The 20997-nt window shown below is 46.3% G+C and overlaps 1 protein-coding gene across 1 annotated transcript in view; it reads left to right on the forward strand.

Moving 5' to 3' along the window:
• Positions 1-5817: 5817 nt before the first annotated feature.
• map3k22 (mitogen-activated protein kinase kinase kinase 22) overlaps positions 5818-20997 on the forward strand; it is a gene marked incomplete at its 3' end in the record, with an annotated part of 65000 nt that continues 49820 nt past the window's right edge. The window contains exon 1 of the mRNA XM_084193100.1: positions 5818-6656. The remainder of the gene's footprint in view (positions 6657-20997) is intronic.

The following is a 20997-nucleotide window of genomic DNA, read 5'->3' on the forward strand; positions in this document are numbered from 1 at the left end:
TGGGGTCCCATGTCTCTACTCTGACTGGGGTCTCTACTCTGACTGGGGTCTCTACTCTGACTGGGGTCCCATGTCGCTACTCTGACTGGGGTCCCATGTCTCTACTCTGACTGGGGTCCCATGTCTCTACTCTGACTGGGGTCCCATGTCTCTACTCTGACTGGGGTCCCATGTCTCTACTCTGACTGGGGTCCCATGTCTCTACTCTGACTGGGGTCTCATGTCTCTACTCTGACTGGGGTCCCATGTCTCTACTCTGACTGGGGTCTCTACTCTGACTGGGGTCCCATGTCTCTACTCTGACTGGGGTCTCTACTCTGACTGGGGTCTCTACTCTGACTGGGGTCTCATGTCTCTACTCTGACTGGGGTCCCATGTCTCTACTCTGACTGGGGTCTCATGTCTCTACTCTGACTGGGGTCCCATGTCTCTACTCTGACTGGGGTCCCATGTCTCTACTCTGACTGGGTTCTCTACTCTGACTGGGGTCTCATGTCTCTACTCTGACTGGGGTCCCATGTCTCTACTCTGACTGGGTTCTCTACTCTGACTGGGGTCTCATGTCTCTACTCTGACTGGGGTCCCATGTCTCTACTCTGACTGGGTTCTCTACTCTGACTGGGGTCCCATGTCTCTACTCTGACTGGGGTCTCTACTCTGACTGGGGTCTCATGTCTATACTCTGACTGGGGTCTCATGTCTCTACTCTGACTGGGGTCCCATGTCTCTACTCTGACTGGGTTCTCTACTCTGACTGGGGTCCCATGTCTCTACTCTGACTGGGGTCTCTACTCTGACTGGGGTCTCATGTCTCTACTCTGACTGGGGTCTCATGTCTCTACTCTGACTGGGGTCTCTACTCTGACTGGGGTCCCATGTCTCTACTCTGACTGGGGTCCCATGTCTCTACTCTGACTGGGGTCCCATGTCTCTACTCTGACTGGGGTCTCATGTCTCTACTCTGACTGGGGTCTCTACTCTGACTGGGGTCTCATGTCTATACTCTGACTGGGGTCTCATGTCTCTACTCTGACTGGGGTCTCTACTCTGACTGGGGTCTCATGTCTCTACTCTGACTGGGGTCCCATGTCTCTACTCTGACTGGGGTCCCATGTCTCTACTCTGACTGGGGTCTCTACTCTGACTGGGGTCCCATGTCTCTACTCTGACTGGGGTCCCATGTCTCTACTCTGACTGGGGTCCCATGTCTATACTCTGACTGGGGTCCCATGTCTCTACTCTGACTGGGGTCCCATGTCTCTACTCTGACTGGGGTCTCATGTCTCTACTCTGACTGGGGTCCCATGTCTCTACTCTGACTGGGGTCCCATGTCTCTACTCTGACTGGGGTCTCTACTCTGACTGGGGTCCCATGTCTCTACTCTGACTGGGGTCCCATGTCTCTACTCTGACTGGGGTCTCATGTCTCTACTCTGACTGGGGTCTCATGTCTCTACTCTGACTGGGGTCCCATGTCGCTACTCTGACTGGGGTCCCATGTCTCTACTCTGACTGGGGTCCCATGTCTCTACTCTGACTGGGGTCTCTACTCTGACTGGGGTCCCATGTCTCTACTCTGACTGGGGTCTCTACTCTGACTGGGGTCCCATGTCTCTACTCTGACTGGGGTCCCATGTCTCTACTCTGACTGGGGTCCCATGTCTCTACTCTGACTGGGGTCCCATGTCTCTACTCTGACTGGGGTCCCATGTCTCTACTCTGACTGGGGTCTCTACTCTGACTGGGGTCCCATGTCTCTACTCTGACTGGGGTCTCTACTCTGACTGGGGTCCCATGTCTCTACTCTGACTGGGGTCTCTACTCTGACTGGGGTCTCATGTCTCTACTCTGACTGGGGTCCCATGTCTCTACTCTGACTGGGGTCCCATGTCTCTACTCTGACTGGGGTCCCATGTCTCTACTCTGACTGGGGTCTCTACTCTGACTGGGGTCCCATGTCTCTACTCTGACTGGGGTCCCATGTCTCTACTCTGACTGGGGTCTCTACTCTGACTGGGGTCTCATGTCTCTACTCTGACTGGGGTCTCATGTCTCTACTCTGACTGGGGTCCCATGTCTCTACTCTGACTGGGGTCCCATGTCTCTACTCTGACTGGGGTCTCATGTCTCTACTCTGACTGGGGTCTCTACTCTGACTGGGGTCCCATGTCTCTACTCTGACTGGGGTCCCATGTCGCTACTCTGACTGGGGTCCCATGTCTCTACTCTGACTGGGGTCCCATGTCTCTACTCTGACTGGGGTCCCATGTCTCTACTCTGACTGGGGTCCCATGTCTTTACTCTGACTGGGGTCCCATGTCTCTACTCTGACTGGGGTCTCATGTCTCTACTCTGACTGGGGTCTCTACTCTGACTGGGGTCTCATGTCTCTACTCTGACTGGGGTCCCATGTCTCTACTCTGACTGGGGTCTCTACTCTGACTGGGGTCTCTACTCTGACTGGGGTCCCATGTCTTTACTCTGACTGGGGTCTCATGTCTCTACTCTGACTGGGGTCTCTACTCTGACTGGGGTCTCATGTCTCTACTCTGACTGGGGTCTCATGTCTTTACTCTGACTGGGGTCTCATGTCTCTACTCTGACTGGGGTCCCATGTCTCTACTCTGACTGGGGTCCCATGTCTCTACTCTGACTGGGGTCCCATGTCTCTACTCTGACTGGGGTCTCATGTCTCTACTCTGACTGGGGTCCCATGTCTCTACTCTGACTGGGGTCCCATGTCTCTACTCTGACTGGGGTCCCATGTCTCTACTCTGACTGGGGTCTCATGTCTCTACTCTGACTGGGGTCTCATGTCTTTACTCTGACTGGGGTCCCATGTCTCTACTCTGACTGGGGTCTCTACTCTGACTGGGGTCTCATGTCTCTACTCTGACTGGGGTCCCATGTCTCTACTCTGACTGGGGTCTCATGTCTCTACTCTGACTGGGGTCCCATGTCTCTACTCTGACTGGGGTCTCATGTCTCTACTCTGACTGGGGTCTCATGTCTCTACTCTGACTGGGGTCCCATGCATCCACATGGGGGCAGCAGATACCAGTCCTCAAAGTGTCCCCATCAGCGTCATAGTTTCTTGATGCTCACGTTCTTGCTGACATCAGAACCAGTGCTCTGAGGGGACTATTACCGTTCTGCTAGCAGCAGGATATTATGCTGCTAGCGCGATTGCTGATTTTCTTTTTTCAAAATAAGAGTCCCCCCTGCAAAGACATGCATGGTAAACTTTGGGAATATCGATTTGTTTTAACACTCTAGTGCAGTACAACTGTTTTTCACGGTGTGAATGCCCAGAAAACTGTTAAAGACTCCAGCCACCCAAGCCATAGACTGTTCTCTCTGCAAGTGGTACCGGTGCATCAAGTCTGACACCAACAGGCTCCTGAACAGCTTCAATCCCCAAGCCATAAAACGGCTAAATAGCTATCCCTGCACATTGTTAATATGGTACTGGAACTGACCCTGTATATAGTCCCCTTACCCCTATACATATCTACCTCCATCACTCCAGTATCCCTGCACATTGTTAATATGGTACTGGAACTGACCCTGTATATAGTCACCTTACCCCTATACATATCTACCTCCATCACTCCAGTATCCCTGCACATTGTTAATATGGTACTGGAACTGACCCTGTATATAGTCACCTGACCCCTATACATATCTACCTCCATCACTCCAGTATCCCTGCACATTGTTAATATGGTACTGGAACTGACCCTATATATAGTCCCCTTACCCCTATACATATCTACCTCCATCACTCCAGTATCCCTGCACATTGTTAATATGGTACTGGAACTGACCCTGTATATAGTCACCTTACCCCTATACATATCTACCTCCATCACTCCAGTATCCCTGCACATTGTTAATATGGTACTGGAACTGACCCTGTATATAGTCACCTTACCCCTATACATATCTACCTCCATCACTCCAGTATCCCTGCACATTGTTAATATGGTACAGGAACTGACCCTGTATATAGTCACCTTACCCCTATACATATCTACCTCCATCACTCCAGTATCCCTGCACATTGTTAATATGGTACAGGAACTGACCCTGTATATAGTCACCTTACCCCTATACATATCTACCTCCATCACTCCAGTATCCCTGCACATTGTTAATATGGGACTGGAACTGACCCTGTATATAGAATGCTTACTTTCTCCTGTTCTTCTTATTTCTTATTTAATGTGTTTTTGTTCTACCTTGTTATCTAACTGTAAGTCGCTCTGGATAAGAGTGTCTGCTAAATGACTAAAATGTAATGTAAATGTTATTTTTAGTGCTACATTGATATTGATTACTGCATTGTTGGGTTTTGAGTTTGCAAGAAAGGCATTTCACTGTACTTGTGCATGTGACATTAAAACTTGAAACTTGCTACCTACCACCTTTGATAAAATTAATGGATAATTTGACATTTTATTTTTTCAATTGTATTATTCATACCATAATTTATTTGTAAAGTTTCCACAAATATTGGTATGTTGAAAGCTATTGTGTAGGCTATATTTATACTTGATACCTTCATAGAAAATGACTCCAGTAAAAGTAAAGATACCTTCATAGAAAACGACTCCAGTAAAAGTGAAAGTCACCCAGTAAAATACTACTTGAATAAAAGTATACAAGTATTTGGTTTTAAATATACTAAGTATCAAAAGTAAAAGTATAAATCATTTTAAAATCCTTATATTAAGCAAACCAGATGGCACAATTGTCTTGTTTTTTTTAAAATTTACAGATAGCCAGGGGTACACTCCAACACTCAGACAGAATTTACAAACGAAGCATGTGTTTAGTGAGTCAGCCAGGCCAGAGGCAGTAGGGATGACCAGGGATGTTCTCTTGATAAGTGTGTGAATTGGACCATTTTCCTGACCTGTTAAGCATTCAAAATGTAACGACTACTTTTGGGTGTCAAGGAAAATGTATGGAGTAAAAATTACATTATTTTATTTTTCATTCTGTAGCTCAGCTGGTAGAGCACGGCTCTTGTAACGCCAAGGTAGTGGGTTCGATCCCCGGGACCACCCATACACAAAAAATTGATGCACGCATGACTGTAAGTCGCTTTGGATAAAAGCGTCTGCTAAATGGCATATTATATTATTATTAGTAGTAGTAAAGTAAAGTACTGATACCCCCCAAAAACGACTTAAGTAGTACTTTAAAGTGTTTTTACTTAAGTACTTTACACCACTGTTTAAATAAAATAAAAATATGTAAATGGTATGACTCAATAGGTTTCCTCATTACCATACAACGTGACGTTATCATTAGTGCTGCTGACAGAAGACTGGTGGAGACGGAGGGAGGATCGCGCTGCTCTGGACGGTGTGGGAAGGAGAAGAGAAAGCCTGGTGGAGACGGAGGGAGGATCGCGCTGCTCTGAACGGTGTGGGAAGGAGAAGAGAAAGCCTGGTGGAGACGGAGGGAGGGTCGCGCTGCTCTGAACGGTGTGGGAAGGAGAAGAGAAAGACTGGTGGAGACGGAGGGAGGGTCGGGCTGCTCTGGACGGTGTGGGAAGGAGAAGAGAAAGCCTGGTGGAGACGGAGGGAGGATCGCGCTGCTCTGAACGGTGTGGGAAGGAGAAGAGAAAGCCTGGTGGAGACGGAGGGAGGATCGCGCTGCTCTGGACGGTGTGGGAAGGAGAAGAGAAAGCCTGGTGGAGACGGAGGGAGGGTCGCGCTGCTCTGGACGGTGTGGGAAGGAGAAGAGAAAGCCTGGTGGAGACGGAGGGAGGGTCGCGCTGCTCTGAACGGTGTGGGAAGGAGAAGAGAAAGACTGGTGGAGACGGAGGGAGGGTCGGGCTGCTCTGGACGGTGTGGGAAGGAGAAGAGAAAGCCTGGTGGAGACGGAGGGAGGATCGCGCTGCTCTGAACGGTGTGGGAAGGAGAAGAGAAAGCCTGGTGGAGACGGAGGGAGGATCGCGCTGCTCTGAACGGTGTGGGAAGGAGAAGAGAAAGCCTGGTGGAGACGGAGGGAGGGTCGCGCTGCTCTGGACGGTGTGGGAAGGAGAAGAGAAAGCCTGGTGGAGACGGAGGGAGGATCGCGCTGCTCTGGACGGTGTGGGAAGGAGAAGAGAAAGCCTGGTGGAGACGGAGGGAGGGTCGCGCTGCTCTGGACGGTGTGGGAAGGAGAAGAGAAAGCCTGGTGGAGACGGAGGGAGGATCGCGCTGCTCTGGACGGTGTGGGAAGGAGAAGAGAAAGCCTGGTGGAGACGGAGGGAGGGTCGCGCTGCTCTGAACGGTGTGGGAAGGAGAAGAGAAGTCAATCAAAGCCTGAAACTTTCCTCTCAAAGACAGCTGTTCTTTTGCAGCCTTCGAGGGACGCCCAGCGGTCACCAGTGGATTATTTCAATACCTGGGAGAGAGGACATTATATGCAACGTTTTACCAGGTTGATGGAAGCTTTTTGTTTTACTTGTCCGCCAACTGTACATGAACTGAGCGCAGCTTCCGGATGTAACTGTTTAGGGTTTGGGTCCTCTTCTCTCCGCTGGATTTCTCCATTCTTCCTGTCTGTCCATGCTGTTTGATAACTGCACTGGTTTATTCAATAACTTCGATAATCATTATCAAGTGTTTCCAGAAGAATGAAGCCACCCAGATAACAAGGTGAGAATCCATGCTGAATAAACAGACAGTATTCTGTCAAACAAAGTAGCCTTTGACATTCTGCAATATCCATCTTTTATGTCGTGTTTTAGTGAGTCAGGATGAAAATCCCACTTCCCAGACAGTGTTTAGGGTTAGATTGGTGTTGGGTAAACTGACCCTAGATCTGTGAGAGAAGTCTCTCCCAGCCCTCTTCTCCACCAGCTATGGACCAGTTAACCATGTGTTGTCATTGGTGGTGGATCCCCAATCAACCCCTGTCCTATAGCGCTAACCGCTGTCCTGTAGCGCTAACCCCTGTCCTGTAGCGCTAACCCCTGTCCTGTAGCGCTAACCCCTGTCCTGTAGCGCTAACCCCTGTCCTGTATGGCTATCCCCTGTCCTGTATGGCTATCCCCTGTCCTGTAGCGCTAACCCCTGTCCTGTATGCTAACCCCTGTCCTGTAGCGCTATCCCCTGTCCTGTAGCGCTAACCCCTGTCCTGTAGCGCTAACCCCTGTCCTGTAGCGCTAACCCCTGTCCTGTATGGCTATCCCCTGTCCTGTATGGCTATCCCCTGTCCTGTATGGCTATCCCCTGTCCTGTAGCGCTAACCCCTGTCCTGTAGCGCTAACCCCTGTCCTGTAGGGCTAACCCCTGTCCTGTATCGCTAACCCCTGTCCTGTATGGCTAACCCCTGTCCTGTAGCGCTAACCCCTGTCCTGTATGGCTAACCCCTGTCCTGTAGCGCTAACCCCTGTCCTGTAGCGCTAACCCCTGTCCTGTAGGGCTAACCCCTGTCCTGTAGCGCTAACCCCTGTCCTGTATGCTATCCCCTGTCCTGTAGCGCTAACCCCTGTCCTGTATGCTAACCCCTGTCCTGTAGCGCTAACCCCTGTCCTGTAGCGCTAACCCCTGTCCTGTAGCGCTAACCCCTGTCCTGTAGCGCTAACCCCTGTCCTGTAGCGCTAACCCCTGTCCTGTATGCTATCCCCTGTCCTGTAGCGCTAACCCCTGTCCTGTAGGGCTAACCCCTGTCCTGTAGCGCTAACCCCTGTCCTGTATGCTATCCCCTGTCCTGTAGCGCTAACCCCTGTCCTGTATGCTATCCCCTGTCCTGTAGCGCTAACCCCTGTCCTGTATGCTAACCCCTGTCCTGTAGCGCTAACCCCTGTCCTGTAGCGCTAACCCCTGTCCTGTAGCGCTAACCCCTGTCCTGTAGGGCTAACCCCTGTCCTGTAGCGCTAACCCCTGTCCTGTAGGGCTAACCCCTGTCCTGTAGCGCTAACCCCTGTCCTGTAGCGCTAACCCCTGTCCTGTAGCGCTAACCCCTGTCCTGTAGCGCTAACCCCTGTCCTGTAGCGCTAACCCCTGTCGCGTTGCCTTTTTTATTTTACAACTGTGTCTTCAGTCTCTCCTCTCCTTAATGAGAACTGTCTACCTTTATTTAATGTCTACTCTGCCCAGTTGAAAGGCTCCATAGGGCCAGGACTGTGCCAGTGGCCAGGTCTAAAGATACAGTGGGTCTACCCAGCATGGCCTCTATAAAGAGCCAGAGGAGAGGTGGTGATCCTGGTGAACTTTGTCCAGGATGAATAGTTGAACTGTCAAGTAGAAAACCCCTTCAGATAGTGAAGTGACATGACGCAACCAAAACCTAACAGTCCATTGAGATGATAGTGGTAGATCTGCAATAAGATAGTAGGACAGAGACGGAACAGAGGTGTTGATGGGATGGATGAACAGAGTGCTCTACCCTCTGACCTCTAGAGAGTCTCCCAGCAGGCCACACCTCTACCCTCTGACCTCTAGAGAGTCTCCCAGCAGGCCACACCTCTACCCTCTGACCTCTAGAGAGTCTCCCAGCAGGCCACACCTCTACCCTCTGACCTCTAGAGAGTCTCCCAGCAGGCCACACCTCTACCCTCTGTTCTCTAGAGAGTCTCCCAGCAGGCCACACCTCTACCCTCTGACCTCTAGAGAGTCTCCCAGCAGGCCACACCTCTACCCTCTGTTCTCTAGAGAGTCTCCCAGCAGGCCACACCTCTACCCTCTGACCTCTAGAGAGTCTCCCAGCAGGCCACACCTCTACCCTCTGACCTCTAGAGAGTCTCCCAGCAGGCCACACCTCTACCCTCTGTTCTCTAGAGAGTCTCCCAGCAGGCCACACCTCTACCCTCTGACCTCTAGAGAGTCTCCCAGCAAGCCACACCTCTACCCTCTGTTCTCTAGAGAGTCTCCCAGCAGGCCACACCTCTACCCTCTGACCTCTAGAGAGTCTCCCAGCAGGCCACACCTCTACCCTCTGACCTCTAGAGAGTCTCCCAGCAGGCCACACCTCTACCCTCTGACCTCTAGAGAGTCTCCCAGCAGGCCACACCTCTACCCTCTGACCTCTAGAGAGTCTCCCAGCAGACCACACCTCTACCCTCTGACCTCTAGAGAGTCTCCCAGCAGGCCACACCTCTACCCTCTGACCTCTAGAGAGTCTCCCAGCAGACCACACCTCTACCCTCTGACCTCTAGAGAGTCTCCCAGCAGGCCACACCTCTACCCTCTGACCTCTAGAGAGTCTCCCAGCAGGCCACACCTCTACCCTCTGACCTCTAGAGAGTCTCCCAGCAGGCCACACCTCTACCAAGTCCAGGTTTATGTATTCAGTTAATGGAAGATTCTGAGGTGTGGTTCTCAAGACTCTCGCTCACTCCGTGGTCTTAGTGAGAAGGGCAGACTAGCACTATGAAGTTTGCTAGTTAACAGTTCTGACCTAGTCATCTATTCCGATTTAAATGAATGGCTGGACTTGACTCAGTTGTCCCTTTCCTAATGTATTTCCAGTGGTGCCTTCTTTGAATAGACCTAATCTTTCTAGGGACTCAGTGACACTAACTCAACCCACAGATGGAAAAGTGCTGTTTCTTCCTAGAAACTCTCCTTTAGTTTTGCTATAAACTCTCACATGAGTAACATCTGACTCAGAAGAAGAGAGAGAGACCGTTCTTCTCCTCTGACGAGCTAGATAGCCATGATCTGGAGGGTCTCCATGGTGACAGTGTTTAGTTCTGCACCGCTCTAGTGGTGACATCACCGCAGTCTGATCCCTGCCCCTAGCGACCTGCCGCCCACTCAGCAGAGAGCCAATCAGTCTGATCCCTGCCCCTAGCGACCTGCCGCCCACTCAGCAGAGAGCCAATCAGTCTGATCCCTGCCCCTAGCGACCTGCCGCCCACTCAGCAGAGAGCCAATCAGTCTGATCCCTGCCCCTAGCGACCTGCCGCCCACTCAGCAGAGAGCCAATCAGGCTGAACACTGTGTTACTACACTACAGTGAATTTACACAACAGAGTCTGTGGTTCTGCCTCCTGACCACTAGACACATGATACACACTGTAATGGTTAGTGGTTCTGCCTCCTGACCACTAGACACACGATACACACTGTAATGGTTAGTGGTTCTGCCTCCTGACCACTAGACACATGATACACACTGTAATGGTTTTACATACTTTAGCTCTTTACATTTTAGTCATTTATCAGACGCTCTTATCCAGAGCGACTTACAGGAGCAATTAGGGTTAAGTGCCTTGCTCAAGGGCACATCGACAGATTTTTTCACCTAGTCGGCTCGGGGATTAGAACCAGCAACCTTTCGGTTACTGGCACAACGCTCTTAACCACTAAGCTACCTGCCGCCCCAGGTCTTTCCTATCTAACTCAGTAAGCTGTAATGGTATTAGATACTTTAGCTCTTTCCTGTCTAACTCAGTCTTTTACTTGTTAACTGTTATGTTATGTTGGTAACTAGGGCTGTTACATTGGTAACTAAGGCTGTTATGGTGACCGTATTACCGCCACACCGGCGGTCACGAGTAATGACCACAATCAAATTCCACGTGATCATTTAGTCACACTAATTAGGCTTCTCCAAGCTCTGATGCTGCTGATGGTCATTAGTAGCCTACCAAACCTGCTAACTGCCTGGTACTCAGCACTCTATTGTCCCTCTAATCACTCTGACATCAATGCAAATGGACTCGAAAATCTAATCAAACACTTCATGAGAGCCCATGAGCTCATGTTGCGCAACTTTTCTATAGGCTATGGAGTAGCGTGAGAAAACAGAGTGATGGCCTCTATTAAATAGAGGAGGATCCCATCAGCTTTCTATAGGCTAGGCATACTATATTTATTTCTCAACTTTCCTAATATTAAGCACATGCTTCCTATCTGGCATGCATGAAAATTAACCACAGGAAAAACGTTGTCCATTCGCTATTTAAGTGCATAGATATCATGTATTTTTCCCCCCATGCCCCTGTTCTAAGACAGTGTGTGTGTATATATATATATATCAGTTGAAGTCAGAAGTTTACATACACTTAGGTTGGAGTCATTAAAACTAGTTTTTCAATCACTCTACACATTTCTTGTTAACAAACTATAGTTTTGGCAAGTCGGTTAGGACATCTACTTTGTGCATGACACAAGTAATTTTTCCAACAATTGTTTACAGACAGAATATTTCACTTATAATTCACTGTATCACAATTTCAGTGGGTCAGAAGTTTACATACACTAAGTTGACTGTTCCTTTAAACAGCTTTGAAAATTCCAGCAAAATGATTTCATGGCTTTAGAAGCTTCTGATAGGCTAATTGACATAATTTGAGTCAATTGGAGGTGTACCTGTGGATGTATTTCAAGGCCTACCTTCAAACTCAGTGCCTCTTTGCTTGACATCATGGGAAAATCAAAAGAAATCAGCCAAGACCTAAGAAAATAAATTGTAGACCTCACAAGTCTGGTTCATCTTTGGGAGCAATTCCCAAACGCCTGAAGGTACCACGTTCATCTGTACAAACAATAGTATGCAAGTATAAACACCATGGGACCACGCAGCCGTCATACCGCTCAGGAAGGAGACGCGTTCTGTCTCCTAGAGATGAACGTACTTTGGTGCGAAAAGTGGAAATCAATCCCAGAACAACAGCAAAGGACCTGGTACAAAAGTATCTATATCCACAGTAAAACGAGTCCTATATCGACATAACCTGAAAGGCCGCTCAGCAAGGAAGAAGCCACTGCTCCAAAACCACCATAAAAAAGCCAGACTACAGTTTGCAACTGCACATGGGGACAAAGATTGTACTTTTTGGAGAAATGTCCTCTGGTCTGATGAAACAAAAATAGAACTGTTTGGCCATAATGAGCATCGTTATGTTTGGAGGAAAAAGGGGGACGCTTGCAAGCCGAAGAACACCATCCCAACCGTGAAGCACGGGGGTGGCAGCATCATGCTGTGGGGGTGCTTGGCTGCAGGAGGGACTGGTGCACTTCACAAAATAGATGGCATCATGAGGAAGGAAAATTATGTGGATATATTGAAGCAACATCTCAAGACATCAGTCAGGAAGTTAAAGCTTGGTCGCAAATGGGTCTTCCAAATGGACAATGACCCCAAGCATACTTCCAAAGTTGTGGCAAAATGGCTTAAGGACAACAAAGTCAAGGTATTGGAGTGGCCATCACAAAGCCCTGACCTCAATTCCTAACCAACTTGCCAAAACTATAGTTTGTTAACAATACATTTGTGGAGTTGTTGAAAAACAAGTTTTAATGACTCCAACATAAGTGTATGTAAACATCCGACTTCAACTGTATATATATATATATATATATATATATATATATATATATATGCGAGAGAAAAAAACATATGGGGGATTGGAAGTGATGCAGACAAGTACATTGATGGAAGTTACAATCTATCTGAAATATTAAAGCTGATCTACCCCCTAATAAAATAAAAATAAATAAAAGACAGGTGATAATGGTCCATTAGAAGGACTACTTTATCCTATCCCAGGTATTCCTTAAAGAGGTAGGGTTTCAAGTGTCTCCAGAAGGTGGTCAGTGACTCCGCTGTCCTGGCGTCGTGGGGGAGCTTGTTCCACCATTGGGGTGCCAGAGCAGCGAATAGCTTTGACTGGGCTGAGCGGGAACTGTGCTTCCGTAGAGGTAGGGGGGCCAGCAGGCCAGAGATGGATGAACGTAGTGCCCTTGTTTGGGTGTAGGGTCTGATCAGAGCCTGAAGGTAAGGAGGTGCTGTTCCCCTCACAGCTCCGTAGGCAAGTACCATGGTCTTGTAGCAGATGCAAGCTTTAACTGGAAGCCAGTGGAGTGTGCGGAGGAGCGGGATGACATGAGAGAACTTGGGAAGGTTGAACACCAGACGGGCTGCAGCGTTCTGGATAAGTTGTAGGGGTTTAATGGCACAGGCAGGGAGCCCAGCCAACAGCGAGTTGCAGTAATCCAGACGGGAGATGACAAGTGCCTGGATTAGGACCTGTGCCGCTTTCTGTGTAAGGTAGGGTCGTACTCTGCAAATGTTGTAGAGCATGAACCTGCAGGATCGGGTCACCGCTTTGATGTTAGTGGAGAACGACAGGGTGTTGTCCAGGATCACGCCAAGGTTCTTTGCACTCTGGGTGGAGGACACAATGGAGTTGTCAACCGTGATGCCGAGATCATGGAGCGTGCAGTCCTTCCCCGGGAGGAAGAGCAGCTCCGTCTTGCCGAGGTTCAGCTTGAGGTGGTGATCCGTCATCCACACTGATATGTCTGCCAGACAGGCAGAGATGCGATTCGCCACCTGGTTATCAGAAGGGGGAAAGGAGAAAATGAATTGTGTGTCGTCTGCGTAGCAATGATAGGAGAGACCATGTATGACAGAGCCAAGTGACTTGGTGTATATCTATTCTACAACGAAAATCTGCCCCTTTTTTTCTCTGTACCCAACGCACTAGAAGACCAGTTCTTAAAGCCTTTAGCCGTATCCTTATTCTACTCCTCCTCTGTTCCTCTGGTGATGCACAGGTTAACCCAGGCCCTGTAGCCCCCAGTATCACTCCTACTACCCAGGCGTTATCATTTGTTGACTTCTGTAATCGCAAAAGCCTTGGTTTCTTGCTTGTTAACATCAGAAGTCTACTTCCTAAGTTTGAGTTATTCACTGCGTTAGCACACTCAGCCAACCCTGATGTTCTAGCAGTGTCTGAATCCTGGCTTAGGAAGGCCACCAAATATTCTGACATTTCCATTCCCAACTACAACATTTTCTGTCTAGATAGAACTGCCAAAGGGGGCGGAGTTGCAATCTACTATAGAGATAGCCTGCAGAGCTCTATCATACTATCCAGGTCTGTGCCCAAACAGTTTGAGCTTCTACTTCTAAAAATCCACCTTTCGAGAAATAAGTCTCTCACTGTTGCCACTTGCTACAGACCCCCCTCAGCCCCCAGCTGTGCCCTGGACACCATATGTGAATTGATTGCCCCCCATCTATCCTCAGAGTTCGTACTGCTTGGTGACCTAAACTGGGATATGCTTAACACCCCGGCCGTCCTACAATCTAAACTAGATGCCCTCAATCTCACACAAATTATCAAGGAACCTACCAGGTTCAACCCTAAATCCGTAAACATGGGCACCCTCATAGATATCATCCTGACTAATTTACCCTCTAAATACACCTCTGCTGTTTTCAACCAGGATCTCAGCGATCACTGCCTCATTGCCTGCGTCCGTAATGGGTCCGCGGTCAAACGACCATACCTCATCACTGTCAAACGCTCCCTAAAACACTTTAGCGAGCAGGCCTTCCTAATTGACCTGGCCCAGGTATCCTGGATGGATATTGACCTCATTCCGTCAGTAGAGGATGCCTGGTTGTTCTTTAAAAGTAATTTCCTCTCAATCTTAAATAAGCATGCCCCATTCAAAAAATTCAGAACTAAGAACAGATATAGCCCCTGGTTCACCTCAGACTTGACTGCCCTTGACCAGCACAAAAACATCCTGTGGCGTACGGCATTAGCATCGAACAGCACCCGCGATATGTACTTTTCAGGGAAGTTAGGAACCAATATACACAATCAGTTAGGAAAGCAAAGGCTAACTTTTGCAGAGCAGAAATTTGCATCCTGTAGCACTAACTCCAAAAGGTTTTGGGACACTGTATTGTCCATGGAGAATAAGAGCACCTCCTCCCAGCTGCCCACTGCATTTTGCTACGGCTGGCCATGCTTTCCACCTGGCTACCCCTACCCCGGCCACCAGCTCTGCACCCTCCGCTGCAACTTGCCCCCCCGCTTCTCCTTCACCCAAATTCAGACAGCTGATGTTCTGTAAGAGCTGCAAAATCTGGACCCCTACAAATCATCTGGGCTAGACAATCTGGACCCTTTCTTTCTAAAATTATCCGCCAAAATTGTCGCAACCGTATTACTAGCCTGTTCAACCTCTCTTTCGTATCGTCTGAGATCCCCAGAGATTGGAAAGCTGCCGCGGTCATCCCCCTCTTCAAAGGGGGTGACACTCTAGATCCACTCTAGATGTGCAAAAGATGATGTGTAAATAGAGATTCTGGGGTGCTAAATAAATAACAATATGGGGCTAATTTCAGAATGGCTGTGTACAGGTGCAGTGATCGGTAAGCTGCTCTGACAACTGATGCTTAAAGTTAGTGAGGGAGATAAGAGTCTCCAGCTTCAGAGATTTTTGCAGTTCGTTCCAGTCATTGGCAGCAGAGAACTGGAAGGAATGGCGGCTAAAGGAGGTGTTGGCTTTGGGGATGACCAGTGAGATATACCTGCTGGAACGCATACTACGGGTGGGTGTTGCTATGGTGACCAGTGAGCTAAGATAAGATGGGGATTGCAGAGGATACGTTTATTAAGAGTTACCAGCCTCAGAAATTGCAGCCCAAATAAATAGTATTTAGACTTCAGTCTCTAATATAGTATTTAGACTTCAGTCTCTAATATAGTATTTAGACTTCAGTCTCTAATATAGTATTTAGTATTTAAACTTCAGTCTCTAATATAGTATTTAGTATTTAGACTTCAGTCTCTAATATAGTATTCAGACTATTGATTAGCCTCATTCTCTATAACTCTCTCATCTTCCCAGTCTATTTATTGATCTGTGTGTTTGTGTGTTTGTTTGTTGTATGTGTGTGTGTATTTGGGCAAATCCACTGTAACGGAATTGCGCTGAGACTCAGATTTCTCACTTAACATGTATGCCAACCAGAAAACATTGATTTAAAAGTTTAACAAACCATACAACTCTATGCACAAGGACAACCTTTAGCTATTTACACAGAACATTTTACAAAAACACATTTACTGGAATAACTTTGTAGATATGTTTTCTGTGTACACGTTTTCCAACAAATCTGTTAAACATCTGCTCCGAATTATGATTAAAAGATGTCAGCTATGACATGGTACCTTGACTTTGAAAACATCTATTTTGGTTATTGAACTACAGTAAGTGAAGTGGATTTACACCCGGTAACGGAATTGGGTTAACGGACGGAATTGGGGTAACGGAATTTCATCATGGCTCCCTGATCTGTACTACACAGAAATCCATAATGATGATATGAAAGTCATTCTCTTCATGGGGATGTATCCTGAATAGGTACACAAAGGTAGAAATATGTAATATCATTATTTTAATATTTGGGTATTATTATACACACTGGCTATTATTTTAATGAGCTCTGCCTCCAAACAAGACCAAATTTGCTTGGTCCAGACCGGACCAAATCTGAACCAGTCATAGATGGCTATGTTTCAGAAGTTTGGACATCAAAGTACATTTTACATTTTCATTTAAGTCATTTAGCAGACACTCTTATCCAGAGTGACTTACAAATTGGTACATCACAGTAGAGTACAGTAAAGTAGAGTACAGAAAATTGGAGTAGAGTAGAGTAGAGTTCAGTGCAGTAGAGTAGAGTACAGTACAATACAGTACTTTATAGCGTACTCAACTCTTGTGTGCTCTAGTGTTGTGCTAGCTCACTACTGCCCCCTTGAGGAGATTCAGACAAATTACTAGACAGACTCGATCCTCTCAATCTGTATAAGACGTGACACACATTTGACAGAAGTACTGAAAGTAAAAAAAAAAGTCTAGTACCGAACCTTTTTTCATGTTCTAGTTTAGAAAAAGTACCAACGTTTCGGTATACCGTGCAGCACTAGTGATCTCTACTGGTTACTGCACTGAACTCTACTCAACCTTTCTTTGCTGTATTGTATTGTGCTGTACTGTATTGTGCTGTATTGTGCTGTATTGTACTGTGCTGTATTGTACTGTGCTGTATTGTACTGTGCTGTATTGTATTGTGCTGTATTGTACTGTGCTGTATTGTACTGTGCTGTATTGTATTGTGCTGTATTGTACTGTGCTGTATTGTACTGTGCTGTATTGTACTGTGCTGTATTGTACTGTGCTGTATTGTATTGTGCTGTATTGTACTGTGCTGTATTGTATTGTACTGTACTGTGCTGTATTGTACTGTGCTGTATTGCATTGTGCTGTATTGTACTGTGCTGTATTGTACTGTGCTGTATTGTACTGTGCTGTATTGTACTGTGCTGTATTGTATTGTACTGTACTGTGCTGTATTGTACTGTGCTGTATTGTACTGTATTGTACTGTACTGTGCTGTATTGTACTGTGCTGTATTGTACTGTGCTGTATTGTACTGTGCTGTATTGTATTGTGCTGTATTGTACTGTGCTGTATTGTACTGTGCTGTATTGTGCTGTGCTGTATTGTACTGTGCTGTATTGTACTGTGCTGTACTGTATTGTATTGTGCTGTATTGTGCTGTGCTGTATTGTACTGTGCTGTATTGTGCTGTATTGTACTGTGCTGTATTGTGCTGTATTGTACTGTGCTGTATTGTGCTGTATTGTACTGTGCTGTATTGTACTGTGCTGTATTGTGCTGTGCTGTATTGTACTGTGCTGTATTGTATTGTGCTGTATTGTACTGTGCTGTATTGTACTGTGCTGTACTGTATTGTATTGTGCTGTCCTGTATTGTGCTGTATTGTACTGTGCTGTATTGTACTGTGCTGTACTGTATTGTATTGTGCTGTATTGTACTGTGCTGTATTGTGCTGTACTGTATTGTATTGTGCTGTATTGTGCTGTGCTGTATTGTATTGTGCTGTGCTGTATTGTATTGTGCTGTATTGTACTGTGCTGTATTGTGCTGTATTGTACTGTGCTGTATTGTATTGTGCTGTATTGTGCTGTATTGTACTGTGCTGTATTGTATTGTGCTGTATTGTATTGTGCTGTATTGTGCTGTGCTGTATTGTATTGTGCTGTGCTGTATTGTATTGTGCTGTATTGTACTGTGCTGTATTGTGCTGTATTGTACTGTGCTGTATTGTATTGTGCTGTATTGTGCTGTATTGTACTGTGCTGTATTGTGCTGTATTGTACTGTGCTGTATTGTACTGTGCTGTATTGTACTGTGCTGTATTGTATTGTGCTGTATTGTACTGTGCTGTATTGTACTGTGCTGTATTGTACTGTGCTGTATTGTATTGTGCTGTATTGTACTGTGCTGTATTGTATTGTACTGTACTGTGCTGTATTGTACTGTGCTGTATTGCATTGTGCTGTATTGTACTGTGCTGTATTGTGCTGTATTGTACTGTGCTGTATTGTATTGTGCTGTATTGTATTGTACTGTGCTGTATTGTACTGTGCTGTATTGTACTGTGCTGTATTGTATTGTACTGTAATGTGCTGTATTGTACTGTGCTGTATTGTACTGTGCTGTATTGTAGTGTGCTGTGCTGTATTGTACTGTGCTGTATTGTACTGTGCTGTATTGTACTGTGCTGTATTGTAGTGTGCTGTGCTGTATTGTACTGTGCTGTATTGTACTGTGCTGTATTGTACTGTGCTGTACTGTATTGTATTGTGCTGTATTGTGCTATGCTGTATTGTACTGTGCTGTATTGTGCTGTATTGTACTGTGCTGTATTGTGCTGTATTGTACTGTGCTGTATTGTGCTGTATTGTACTGTGCTGTATTGTACTGTGCTGTATTGTGCTGTGCTGTATTGTACTGTGCTGTATTGTATTGTGCTGTATTGTACTGTGCTGTACTGTATTGTATTGTGCTGTGCTGTGCTGTATTGTGCTGTATTGTACTGTGCTGTATTGTACTGTGCTGTACTGTATTGTATTGTGCTGTATTGTACTGTGCTGTATTGTGCTGTACTGTGCTGTATTGTATTGTGCTGTATTGTGCTGTGCTGTATTGTATTGTGCTGTATTGTACTGTGCTGTATTGTGCTGTATTGTATTGTGCTGTATTGTACTGTGCTGTATTGTGCTGTACTGTGCTGTATTGTATTGTGCTGTATTGTACTGTGCTGTCCAAACTTGTGAACCCAACTGTGGTTTGTGACTACTATGATTTCCCATTGTAGCCCATTAATTTGCAGAAATTCAGTTTCAGATTTTTTGGAAATTCCGTTACCAATGTGGTAACGATTGTTTTTTAATCACTTAACGATTCATAAACCAAATTTATATCAGTAAAAATACCAACTAATTGATAGGTCTACCTTGTTACTTCTGTCAACTTTTCATTATCCTCCGTCATGAAATTTGAAAATATCTTAAAGATATGTGGGTTTTTGGTAACGGAATTTCAAAGCACAAGGCAATGTTTCTTGAAATTACAGAAGGCAGAAAAATTTATCCAAAACTAAATATAAGTGTTGATGTTAGTTGGCAGGGGTCTTAACGTCAACATTAATGTGTTTTGATGTATTTCTAATACCTTTTAAGACTTTGTCTGGTAGATGTTTTAAGACCCGTTTTGACCAGAAATCACAGATTTAGCTTATTCCAAATATATGGATTGGAAAATTGTTGAAAAATGTATGTATGCCTTGATTTCCCCAAAATATAGACTCTTAGCTTTCATTTAACACCCAGTTAGTCTCTCTCTATCTCTCTCTCTATATATATATATCTATCTCTCTGTCTGCTTCTCTATCTCTCTCCTCTGTTCCACTCTGCTGAGAGGAGAGGAGTGGGGAAATACCCTGCCAGACAGATAGTGATGTAGGAGTCCTTTAGAGCCTCTCATGTGTCCTACCAAAAAAAAGGGTTTCTTCAAATGAGAAGTCATTCCAAGTGGTGATGTAATCCCTGGCTGTCAGAGGTCAGAGGTCAGAGTGCATTACAGAACGAAGCTACGTAGTGGTGATGTAATCCCTGGCTGTTAGAGGTCAGAGGTCAGAGTGCATTACATAACGAAGCTACGTAGTGGTGATGTAATCCCTGGCTGTTAGAGTGCATTGCAGAACGAAGCTACGTAGTGGTGATGTAATCCCTGGCTGTCAGAGGTCAGAGGTCAGAGTGCATTACAGAACGAAGCTACGTAGTGGTGATGTAATCCCTGGCTGTTAGAGTGCATTGCAGAACGAAGCTACGTAGTGGTGATGTAATCCCTGGCTGTCAGAGGTCAGAGGTCAGAGTGCATTACAGAACGAAGCTACGTAGTGGTGATGTAATCCCTGGCTGTTAGAGTGCATTGCAGAACGAAGCTGCGGACATTACAGTGTGTGAGGTAGTGGTGGCCATGCATAGCAGCGTTCTAACCACACCCCTAAGTCATGTTTCCATGACATTCCCCAACTCTTATCTAGCGTAAAAGACTTGTTCCAGGACAGCAGGAAGTGAAGCCTAGGCTGCTACAGATTAGCATCAGATCTGGGCCATTCCACGCCAGCGGGAGTGGAAAATATTTTTGGTATCTCAGATTGTTCTGGCAATTCTCACATAGAAACTTCATTGGAGGAAGAATGTTTTAAATTATTTTTACATTTGTATCACAAACCATTTTTGAGAAAATCATGATGAAATGATACATGCCTCCTGTGAGACCCTGTGATCTGTGAACCGTACATGATACAGACAACAACAAGATGTCATTATACTCCTTATAGGGTGCTCTAACATAAACCTTTTAGCATGATGTCATCAGAGTGCGCAGCTGAACACTGTATGCTGGAAACACTCAGTTTGTTATTTTAACTAAAACATAACCAATCTTTGTTAAACATAAATACCAAACTTGTGTTTGCATGGATTCCGCAACGCGGTTAGCTTTTAACAGCTAGGACCGCTATTTCTTGTCCCGGAATCCCGCTTAACTGACAGGTTAAAGTCTGCTTGAAAGAGCCGCTAACCTAGCTAACCTAGCTAAGCTGCTAACGTTAGCCATCAAGCTAACAAAGTTAGTCCCAGATGAGTTTTCCAATGGAGCCTCTTTGTCTGGAGAACTAAATGAACGGTTCCAGCGCTGTAGGAGCTGTATCTACTATGCTTTGTTTCAGGACAAACCGGATCACTCAGAGTTCCAATGGGGTAATTGTTTGCTTGCCGAGGATTATAGGCTTGAAGTGGCTTCCTTGATCATGCAGGTGGCCAGCCTACGTAAGAAACTGGGGAAAAAGCAGAGTGGA

The sequence above is a fragment of the Coregonus lavaretus genome, assembly GCF_964263955.1.
Source record: "Coregonus lavaretus genome assembly, contig: HAP1_SCAFFOLD_322, whole genome shotgun sequence".
Taxonomy (NCBI): domain Eukaryota; kingdom Metazoa; phylum Chordata; class Actinopteri; order Salmoniformes; family Salmonidae; genus Coregonus; species Coregonus lavaretus.